We start from the raw sequence: 12629 nt of genomic DNA, 5'->3' as shown, positions 1-12629 counted from the left end.
CATGCTCATAGAGCTATTTATATTGTGCCAAAACTGTAGAAAGGTGGATTTAAAAATCTTTGGGGGTTATTTTCCAGGCTGAAATCAGGGTAGTGGGTTTTGGGTTTCTTCGTGAAAGACTGCAAGATGCACAGTCCCCACTTTTAAATATGGAAATGGGAATACAAAGAAAGCCAGAGAGGAAGTCTGCAACAAAGTTAAAAACAGAACTTAGCGTTCTGTCTACTATCTTGTATCAGCAGAGTGATGTAAGAGTGTAGAAAGCACAAGCCAAGTCAGCCCCCAACGAGAAAGCAATTTCAGCGAGATGGAGAAAGCTAAGCCAAACACGATTACTGAACAACGATGGGATATTTCCTTTATTTATAATTAAAATACAACCAATAGCAGAGTCAACAGCATTCATATTTGTTCTTCAAGCTGCCCCAGGTTAATATGCATAAAGTAATCTTCATTGAAAGAAAAGTAGTAGTGTGTTCTGTTTTCAGCTCTGCCATAAGATGGCAGAGCAACACCATTTCTGTCATGGAGGTAGCTGACGTACATCTGACAGTTTGATATTGCCTGGTACACTAAACATGCAGCCACACGAGTAGCTGTAGAAATAAAAATTGATTGTTTCCCCTCTGTACTGCAAGAGAAGCCGCATTCAAATCCAGTGAGATATCTAAAGTCATAACAGAAAGTCTAGCTCATAAACCTCTAAAATTTATTTCTGCAAAGTCTGTTAAAACTGTTTTCATGATTGCAGAGAAGGCTTAAGGAAAGCCAAGAAATCTGTGATGTTACCTCATCATAAGGAACCACATTATGAATAACAGCAACACACAGCCAGCACAGATCTTGCTGCATGATTTTTTTGTATGGCTTCTCCAGTTTTGCATCCCATTCTCGGTGTTGAGTGTACAAGGCACAGTAACTTGCAAACCCTTTCTGCCCTATAGCAAACCTAAACAGGATTCATCCTCCTACAGGTATATGCACTGATACAAAATCATCTGGGTTTAAGCTTGAGCTAGCTTAGAATTCTCAAGCTGAATTAGCATGCCTACTTTCTCACTTTCATAACTAGCCTCCTGCTTCCAAGCAGCAAAGGCTTGACAAGCACCTTGTATCAATGCAACCACCCGCAATATTTTCTGCCACAGGGGACTCAATGCTCAGGTATCACCAGCCAGCAACGAAACTACTAGTTCTCTCCTTTAGGGAAAGATGCAACATACATTGTGCTAAAGTAAATACCCCACAGTAGGATGAAAGAGGGAAAGTAGAAAACTTCTGTTGAAAATTATTCCTTATCTCTGCAATGGTAGATGTAGTTCTAAACACTGAGTGGGAAATGAGAAGTCTGCCTTACAAAATATTCACTACTCTGAATGTGCAAACACAACTGAGGCCTCTTTAAAAAGAATTGTGGCAAGGCAAAGAGGCAAAAAGAGCCAAAGCAAAAAAGCTAAGTAATGGAGCTACTAAAAAACCATTGTTGTACGTAAGTCGTGAACATGCATACTGTGAAGAAGAGACATGGATGTACAGCCATTCCATCACACCTTTACTTTGGAAGGGATAAATTTCAACTGTCTCAGCAAGATATGGCAAAGTTGACAGAGTTTGAGGGCTTAGGTTACTACTATCACATCTGCAATGATGGGTGAGAGCAAGCTCCAAGCAGCACGTTGCAGCATAATCATCATAGTAGAGTCTTAATAGCTTAAGAAAATTAATTTAAAGGAGTTCCAGGGCTGATGTGAAACTTTAGTAGGTAGAAAACTGAACTATGCCACTGGTCAATTCTCTTGCTGCAATAGAGTAAAAAAATCGGAGGCCTGTAACGCACAGCACAGAACACTACAGAAGCCACATTATGCTCAAAGACAGGAAGTGGCTTTTGCCTTCCATCAGCAGATGCATGATATTCCACACAATCAGCATTAGTTGAAGCTGCTAAATTCTTTCCTCTCAGAACAACTGCGGTACTGTCCACCTAAGCTAAGCAGGCAAGTTTTTACGTCAGCTCTCTTTCTTCAAGACACAGTTATTCCTAACAGAGTGCTATGTGGTGCTAGGAAACTAGTCCGTACCTTGATGTGTGGCTCAAAAAGACACGTGAATTCAACCAAAACAGACATAGCGTTAAATTAAAATGAACAAGCTTTATTCTTAGGTTGATGTAAAGAGGAGATAGAACTAAACCACCCACAAATTCTGTACACGCTTAACTTAAGACTTCATTGCCATGGGGGTGGGCCACATATTTGTGAGCAGCAGCATTGTGCTGATCATGCAAGAGCTCTGGGCAGTTCGAAAAAAAAAAAAAAAAAGAAGGAAAAACACAAAACAACCCCCCCAACAAAGCAAAACAAAAAACCAAACTAGACAGCAAATACTAACTCCCTACAGATAAACAGCTGAAACACACTGAATGGCAGTGTTTCTTTCACATCTTTGTGCACAATGCAACCTTTTTTGTGTAGGAAAGTGCCATGTCAAGCCCTCAGAACACTGCAGTTCACAAATACTGCAGAATGCTGTAGGTTTGTGCCACTCTGTGCTAGTTTATATTGAATTAGCACACATCACTTGCTGCACTGTTCCTTGCCCTAATGCAATATGCATGGGGTTGCATCACTAATTCATTATTTAGGAACTCTCTACCTTCTCTAGATCAGAGGTCAGGGGTAAACTGTAGGGGTTGTTTTTTTTTATATCTTTTCATGCAAAAAGAAGCCCCAACATACAAAGCTTGAGTAGCACATTTGTGTATGGACAGATAGATGAAAGGAAATGGGGTAGATACATAAATGTCCAGAGGCTGAAACCAGGCATGGCATTGAGAACAGGAGACACAACAAGGCTGGGGACTAACATCGCAAACCAGCCAATGGAAGCACTGCCATTGACATTCAAGAAGATCTTACCAACAGGCCACTCCTTCAGTTTAGCAGCTTCTGCATCTTTTGCATGCTTTGCTCAACCAAGATGAATACAGACATTTTCCTTCTGCGCTGTATTTCTACCTGTAACATTGGAGGTCCTTCTATATTCTTTGGAACCATGACCTGTTCCTGGGTAGCAAAAAAGCAAACCAAAAGTCTTCCGCCATTTCAGACCCCTTCTCAATTTGCAGGAATGAAGTCAGATTTATGACTACAAAGAGTTAATAATTCAAGTAGTCTCCAATATTTTCATTGATAAAAGCAACAAAGAATCATGCAAGAAACTAGTGGTTTCTTAAAAGGCATGTTCAGTGTGAGTAATTGTCTAACACAAGATAAATTAGGGAGTTTAACACTGCAGTGTGACAAAGACTATCCTACGGACCTGGATTCAACACACTGAACACAACAAGAAGCTTCTGGTTACAGTCCGATTTTCTGTGCTTTCAGTCTTTATCACTTGTGAGCTGTGTTTAGCCAAGGTTCTCCTACCTCCCAGATTAAGTTAAAAATAGAGTTGATGCACACAAAGCAACTGTCTAGACTTCATAAAGGTGGAAAACCCTTGACAACAGAATTTAGGAACACTGTGGCTTGAAGCTTCTTCAAATTGAGATTTTTTTAATATATTTTTTTAGCTACCCTCATTCATTCCTCACTCCCAAACACCTGGTTTGCTGTACATAATTCTATTACTAAGTGATCAGAACAATCTTCTTCCCCAACACAACGTTAGGACTGTGCATGTGTGCACACACGCGCACAATAATCTCTGCAGAGTTGGTTTTGCCATGCAAAGTACCCTTCGCGCAATAGCTGTTTCAAACGCTCCCCGCCCACGCCCCAGAAGACTCACTTGGCTCTTTCAGTGTGTGATCCTTCAGTTGAGCACCATGGCAGCAAAATCAGGCCTGGCCTGTTTGCCAAGTTCCACCCTGAAGTACTTCGGGCTGCAGACCCAGAGTTTACTATGGACACAGGGACAGCCTCCTAACAACGGAGGCTCTGAGCGACCTTGCAGGAATGCGAGCGACTTGGAGCTAGTCATCAGAGTTTCCTGTATTTCCTATCTCTGCACGCAGAGCATTCACAGCAGCGCCAACAGCGAAAGCGTGCAGTAGTAGCACATAACAGGAGACAAATAGGTGTGCGAAACAAAAGATTAGATATCTGTCTCAAGGCATCTAACCACACTTCTATTACACAAGTGAAGTTAGACAGGAGGCTAACAGCAGCCCCTCCAGTAGTAACGCTGTATTTGTCGGAGAAGACAATTAAGTTTTCAAAACAGAGCACACAAAGAGTGCGTGTTCATGGCAATTACTATCTATTTATCACTGCTTACCTAACAGTCTGCATGCAACAACAGCCCATTGTACAAGCCCTGTTTTAAAGCCTCTTTTGGCTTGCTCTCTTTATTCAAATGAGTTGTCAGTCCATAAACTCACTGAAGCAACAGCATCTGCAATATCATTATTAATGGTGTGTCAGCACTTTGGCTCAACCACTGCTTAGCTGTGCATTCAAGTTTGCTGTAAAACTTAGCTCTAGAATACAGCTCCTACAGAGCTGCAGTAGGAGTAAACTTAAAATTATTCCCCCGCCCCCTCAAATGTGTGCAGTTACAAGCTCCCAGGTTGTTTTCATTAACTGGCAGGAGAAAAGTGCCTTTCATGGAATGCAACTGAACTTGCTCCTCTTCTCTCACCCTTCCATTTATCATTACCTGTTCAAGCATGTGCAGAGTGTTTTTAAGACTCTGATACCATCTCTGCAAGTTAATTTACCAGTCATCAAGCCTTCAAACCCATCACAATGCAGTCACAAAAATAGTCTTATGACAGTTTTAAATTTTTCAGTCTCTTTATTAATCCTTTTTATTCAAAACTCCGTGGTTCTGGAGCAGAACCTAGCAACAATGCAAGCACCAGCTTCTCTGTGTGCAGTACCTAACTTAAAAAAAGAACTATAAGGCTTCAGGCTGCATACTGCATTTAATATACCTATAATGATGAAATAGAGATGATAAACCTTTTAAGTTCTGTAAAGCAGTGGACATGACCTTGTACACCTTGCACTGCAAGCATTTAAGCTTTTGCTACAAAGACTGAAATCGGAAAGCCATTCATACATTTGTGAACATACGTGTACACATGTATATGCTTGTAGAGTTTACACAAAAACTAAGCAAATAATGTAATTTAGAGAGAATGATTTTTATTTGGAAATACTGAAGTTTGGGCTAGTATTTTAATCTTCTATTCAATAATGACATAGAAAATGTTTCATTCTATCACAGTTAGAACTGTCTGCCTAAATATCACAACATAGCTGGTATTGTCTGTATGGCATTAAACGTCAACTGATTTGAAAAGTATTGACTGTATTTACTTCAGTAATTTTTAAAACACTGTATTGGTAGACATGCACCACTTACAGTCTCCTGAGGCAAGCCTCTTTCCTAAAGAGGTTAATTGCCAGGTAAGAGAGATCTGGGCTCTGTGTTTCTTAGTTTCCACAAACAACTAATCTTCATTCATTCTTTTCTAAAGAAAAGAAAAGAAAAAAAAAAGAGGTGAAAGGACAGGAGTGTCAGAAAATCTGCTGCGATAATGTTAGAGTCTGAGTGCATACAAAGAGTAACTGTGTGTCACTTTTTCAGAACACTAGGTATTGCTTTTCTAGCAAGCTTACTAATGCACTCAATTCAAAATGATAGTACACTTAAATCTAAGCAGATCTTACCAATTAACATCGCATGTATTCAAATTACTTAAGCTCCAAGACATCCCAGCCAGTGGCCAGAAGCCCGTTGTTCAAAACCTGCAATACAATCAACATCTTGGTTACAGACTCAGTACCTTTTATCTTTCCTCAGATACTTCATTGTGGCTGAACAGAATTAAACAGCCCGAGAAACATCATCCTACAGCAATTTTATCAGTAAGCTATAACCAATTCCTGCCTGCAGGAGCAAAAAAAAAAAAAAAAAATCAGTGTTTGCAATAACAGACTGTTTACTTTCAAAACACAGTCTCTAAAGCAGTTAGACTGTCCACCCTAAAGAAAAGGACAACAGTAGAAATACTTTAAAGACAGTGGTTCACCATCCATCTTCCATTTCAACTCTCATTTCCCACTTCTTTGACAAGTGCAAATACTAGCACAACCTATGCAAGTTTTCTTTAATCCTGTTGCATAAAATTTTATATTTTCCCATTTCTTTTATGCACACATACTTCTTGCTTTCAAAAGGTAGGAGGGCAGAAGGATTGACATGAGTCTCAAGAAGGAATTTCTGCAGTAAGGATGAAGTGTTTCTTCCCACTTTCCACATTTATGTCAAGACACTGGTGACAACCATGCCCCCCCACTTCAGTTCTGGTGCCCCCTGATAAATCATAAGCTTGTCAAATCTATTACAAATACACATTTTAGCACCTATCATTGGTGTGTACTTCAAAAACCCCCTTTAGAAGCTCACCAGTGGACACAAGCTTAAGATTATTTAATTCTAGTGCATGGCATCAGTCAGCAGCCCCACAGAATTTCAAAGCTGTACACAGACTAGCTTCATGTCTTGTCCTCAGACCAAACCATGTTGGCTGTATGAAAGACCCCAGAGACCACAGCATCAACACAGACTTAAGGTGGCACTGGACTAGTGCACTTTTGACGCAAGCCAAGCACCCAACAGATGGCACAAGTTAGCACAGGCATTCTATATTTAGCCTTCTTGTAAAGCAGTTATGTTTTGAAAATAGTATTGGGTAAGTGTTTCCTCCCTCGGTTCCAAGAGGAGCCACAGATAGAACCGCAAATCAGAAATCACGAACAAGAACAGAAGAGGAAAAACTGGCAACATATATTGCTCTTTATACATGTGTACGTGTTTATGGATATTATTGAATGTGTACACATTAAACACCAGAAACTTTGCAAATCATTGTACAATGCTTGCAAATTACTATGTACGTTCATAGTGTGATTAACTCAACTCAGTAATACTTTAAACAAACATGAGGACTCAAATCTGCTGTGGATATACCTGTTCCAAATAGAATTCTGTCAAAAAAGACTATTTCCAGGGAATATAAAACCAGTAATAAACCAGAGATAAACCAGAAGGCTGGACAACAGAAGCCATATGCACTGTATATATAGTTTGAGAAGTCCTGAAAAATCCAACAACTAATAGGCAGCATAATATTACAGATAGCTGGAAGGAAAAAAGTAAGCACACCAGCAGTTTTTCACTTCACACATTTTATATTAAAATTTTTTATTACCTTACAAGCTGGAGTGCTGACTTTGCACATGAAATCACATCAGTGCCTTCTTGGTGAGCTACATCTAGGAATTTGCACTAACCTCCCAAGCTACCCAGGCTGAGGATACTGAAGTACTGAGAAGACAAAGCACTACACAAAGGAAGCCAGTTGCAGTGCATTTAGTAGCACATTCAACAAGTTCTACAAAACCCAGAAGCCATGAAACATATCTGAACACCCGCTAACACACTGTATGTGCTCCAATAGAAAAAAAGAAAAATTCCTGCCTGAGATCAAAAGAACTACAGCTGCAAAAGGCCTGCAGTTGAGGACAAATGCTTTAATTAAACACAGTGAAGCAGAGGGGGCAAGCAGTGCCTCTGGAAACAAGTGTTTACAAGTGAGCATGGAAGGGCACATGGACAGTGCAGAAAATACAAACAAGTAGAGCATCAAGTTCTCTCTGGGTCAGTTCAAATGAGCCTCTATTCAGAGCAACCTCTGAGCCTTTTTTGTTCTCTCCTTATGGAATCTGCTGATTTGTGCTTTCCTCTTACCTGAACCCTGTGTCCATCTCCTGACCAACTTCTTACGGAATCCTGTGAAACTGCTGATGAAAAGAACAAGCAAAAGCTTCTATAAGAGTGACCAAGAAGACGCAGCAGCAAACAATCCTGAAAACCCCACAAAGAGAACTGGAGGCAAGCTGGACAGGAAGACAAACAGCAGTTTAAAGAGATGGCAGCCCATTCTTTCATCCTCACTTGCGGCCCAAGTGAGCTTGTTCTTCACCTAACTCCAAAGCCCCAAGCAGTTAGTGTACAGCAGCTGTGTCTTTTTTGCAGCACAACATGCTAATAACTACCTGTTCTCAACTCTCCCATCCGGGTTTCTAAGAAGGTGATCTTAAAATAGAAGCCACCCAATGTTTCATAGGTGGGAAAAGAAATTAAGAGAAAGATGTCCTGTAAACAGATTTCATGCTTCAAAGATTACAATCATTCATCAAGACACAAGTCATCATCTTCACTTGTCATGTTTTAATACCTTTCTAACAGAAAATGCAAAAAACATTCTGGTGTGGTAACAACACCTCAGGATTTAGAAACGGTGTTACTTTAAGTATGCAGATGACATTGGCTTTCCACTTAAAAAAAGAAAAATCAGAAAAACCATGCTAAGTGCCTGAAGAGATGACCCTTTCAGGCAAGCTATCTTACCATGTCGCCACATACCCAACTTACCCTAAAAGGTGCCTCACATAAAAAGGTTAATTACTAAACCTGTATGCCAAACACCTGTAAAGCTACCATGAGTGAAGGGAGCATCTGTTTCCAGATTCAGCTTCTATGCCAGCTACGCTGATCACTGCTGGCACCAGGGTAGTAACTCCTGACATTTCAACAAAGGCAAACAAGCACAAAACCCAAGAGTTTCCAACAGAATGACTAAAGTGAGAAGCCTGCATTTAATTCTAAAACAAAGTGCCAAGAAGAACTGGCTGATTTTTTTTCCATTTGCTTTCTGGTCTTAGCATTTCTTGCTTACCGGAGTTACAGTAAAGTTCTAATTTGAAGCAAGGTTATTTGACAGGAATTAGCACAACCTTTAAAGAGAAAAGCACCACCTGCTTATACATTCTGTGGCTCTGAGTTTTTTCAGTACTTGTCTATCGAGGCTGATTAAAAGTATTTTAGCTCCCTAATTCAGACATAGATAGTATTTCCTACCAGTACTTTCCTCTTCCTCTACAGTAATAGTGGAGACTGATATAACAGTAAGGTCACTTCACATTTTAAAAAATGGAACTGTTCTCTGTCTCTCTCTAACCAAAGCATTGCTAGAAAGAAAGCCTTCACAGAATACTGTTGGAATAAAAGGCCCTAAAATATCCTCAGCCAACTAACGTTCTGTAGGATTTCAAGTCACATTTCATGCTCTTTGAACTCACATATAGGTGCTAAGCACCTATGGGCTCTGAAATGCAGAAACCAGCACAGAAGTAGCTAATTCATCTAGAAGGTGACTTACTAGGCTAAGTGCAGCATATTCCTATTAAAAATGGATAGACTTGGTTTTAAATAGGAGTCACAAAGAGTGGAAGTTACCTTGCCTGTTTTTCTTTCCAAATCAAATATTTAACATAGGAAAACCACAGGTGTCACTGACAAGGAAAGATTAGTTGTGGCTTAAAACCACGCACACGGATTGAAAAGTAGTGAGACATGCTCTGCTCACTAAATAACCTTACAAGCGCATAATTTAGACTGATACTTGTCACAGGACAATTAGAAGACTTTCATTTGTTTCCAAGAAGGGGAATTTAGATATCAGGGAAATAGCCACTTGGGTTTTTTAAGAATGTCACAGTACCTGGCATTAATAAAGCATTTACAACCAAAGCCTACAATCTACATAGTCAAATCCAGAGCTCTGGTCTTCCTTTTAAAAAAGCCCCTTCAGCAAGGGGAGATTAAACCTAGGACCCAAACATGGAAGCAGCCTACTGGATTGTCACTCTTGCAACATGAGACAGAGGAAAAAGGCGATTATCAAGTCCTACAATAGATCATGTTTAGCTGATTATAGACAATTTCTCTGCCAGCAAACAGAATGCTGGCGGAAATCAGTTTATGGGTCCTCCACTGTTGTATTTGGAAAAGAGCTTTCACCTACAGACTTGGAGAAGGTTGCATTAGCACTCAGAATAGCATATGTTGTTAATTCAGTTACTCAGTAAATGCTCAGCAACTTGGAGGATTGTGCTGCTTTGGCCTAACGCAGACTTGAATCCTTACCCTAGTTACTAGGCATAAGATTCTAAAAGTGTGTGCTGTGTGCTTTATGCAACAAATAGCAGGTCTCTGACCTAAATTGGGAGAACCTTTATGAAACAGGAAAGGCAAGATGGATTTGAAAGATACAGGCAAACAAAAAACTAGTCTCTCTCAATGTAAAAGTAACTTCACACAACTGGAGAATCATACTGAACTATTAACTTAAGTACAACTTAAAAATTAAGCATATCAAATAAAAAGTCCTTGAAGGAACATGAAGAAATTGTACAGCATAGCAAGCGGATCAGGAAATTTCCATTCTTCAACTTCACTTGTAAGATTTCTATCCTATAAATTGCAAAGAAAACCTCGTCTTCCACAGATTCTACGAACTTTCATACACCATCAGCAATATTCCAAACAACTCCTTAGCTGCCGTCCCTCTCCAAACGGCATCTGAATCTTTAACCTGAATAAGCACTGCCTGGGAGAGTATATTAAGTGAGAAGTGCTGGGTGACAGACTTGCTCACTTAGGCTCAGAGTGAACTTCTTGTCTGATTTATCTGTTTGGACCTCAAGCTTTACATACAACGCAGATCATGAGCCACATGACACAATACGGTGTCAATACACACTCAATTCCACATACATGCTAACATAAGAACAAATATTAACAATATTCAGCCTGTTCCCATAATTTAACCATTTCCTTTCATTTCCACAGGTCATTCTCTCCCCACTCCACAATATGACTGCTTTTGAGAAGTCCCTCCTTACTTTAAACATTTGCCTTATGATTCTAAAGCATACTGAGAAAACTGTAATAGAGGAAATCAAGCCTAACTTTAGATTCTTGAATTCCATCCAAGTTAACGCCTAAAAGAGTAACAATTTGTGTCCCTAGACATCCAGTTCTGGGATAATTTCATCAGGAATGAAGGACAGGATGAGATATTGAGTTTCATAAGTATAAAAACATTCCACTACATGATACTGTCTTGAATCTGGATTATGGCTGACATGATACATAAAAGTTAACAGTGGCCAAGTACTGAATAATTTTTACTTAAGTGGTAAATCAGATATTCTTGTTTCAGTCAAACACACACAACTACTTTCCGACACTCCTGGTGGTAGACTGAATTGCTGTTTCTACAGTAGAGATAGGGCATAGACAGACGGTGTATGCCCTATCCTTCCATATGTGGCAAGGAGAATTTAAGATTTAATGTTCTACATCCCACAAAGTTTTAACCAAGTGGTGGTTTTAATTTTTTCATTTCAAAGAATCTTATGGTAAGTTCATACTTTAGTTTTTTCATTTGCTCATAAAGAGGCAAAAGAGGCCGTGCTTCTACATGTCAAGATATTAATTTTTTCAGGAGCAGTAGTGGCTACAGAATTACCATCCTGAAAGGTATAACAATTCAATTAGAATGAAATTAAAGGCTTCTGGTAATAATCACTATACTTGCATTTAATAGATATAACTGAAGCAAGAGAAAAAAGTCCCACCGACCTTACCTAGAGCCCACAGCTCTAAGCATTCCAGTTCTATCAGTACATCAGTATGTTGGAGCTTTTGCTTTTACCAATTAGTCACACTTTCTCCTGCCTCTCACAGTAAGAATAAAAGCTGCTCAAAGACATCATTGTTCCATATTCCAGAAGAGACTGTTGCATAATTACTAATTATTTATCAGTGAGTCATATTTGTTGCAGAGCAGAGAAAGCCAAAGTGAATGTCAACTCTGCCCTGAAGAAAAGTACTAAGATCACATTAAGGAGCAAAGCATTTGTAAGTATCTTGAAAGTAGAAGCAGGATTAAATTTAGTGTGAAATGGCAGAGAAGCAGCTCATAGTTGGTTAAGTAACCTTTAACCTGCAGTCATCTGCAGACAGGAAGGAGGACAGTTGTCTGAAGAAGCTCTGAAGAACACTCTAGAAGAGTACGAGAAAACCCAGAATTTGAAGTGAGACCCATCAACCTTCACTTCTAAATTTATGATGCTACAGCACATATTAAAAATAAGAACAGACAAGTCACACTGGCTCCACTGGAACTATTCTACAGTTTCTAGCTATTTACTCAAACACACAATGAACATCACAAGACTAGACAAACTAAATTGTACATATTTCAGCACAAGATTTACAAACAGCAAGAACACACTTTAAAGCAATTCACTTACATTTCTCCAGAGCAGCCATTCTTTGGTGACTTCATTTGTTTTAAAGGATGCTCAGCAGATTGTCAAATACGTGAAAGTATTATGAAAAGTTATATTTCCCAGCTCTGTACAGGGTACTTCTCAGTTCCAAGTTACTTCTATAAACCTGTTCTTTGTTTTTGAAGAGGGTATTATGTAATACTGTACATGAAGAAAGGGCAAAAATGTTTAAATGCGTGAGATACATAAGGGATAACATCTTAAAGCTTTCTTCCTTACTTCCATTTTTGAATCAACTGAACGATCTACATTTGGATTTCTAGAACTGTGCTAAAGTGATAAAACTGTGATAAAAGGAGGAATCCATGAAATCTGAAGGTTCCAAGAAATCAAGATTAAAAGACAAAACAAGGCATTTTGGTGATGCACTAACTTAATGCTGCCTTTTCCTCCCTCATCACAACACATAGA

Source organism: Phalacrocorax carbo, chromosome 5 (assembly GCF_963921805.1).
Source record: "Phalacrocorax carbo chromosome 5, bPhaCar2.1, whole genome shotgun sequence".
In the NCBI taxonomy this organism is placed as follows: Eukaryota; Metazoa; Chordata; class Aves; order Suliformes; family Phalacrocoracidae; genus Phalacrocorax; species Phalacrocorax carbo.
Note: the sequence above shows the minus strand (reverse complement) of the source record.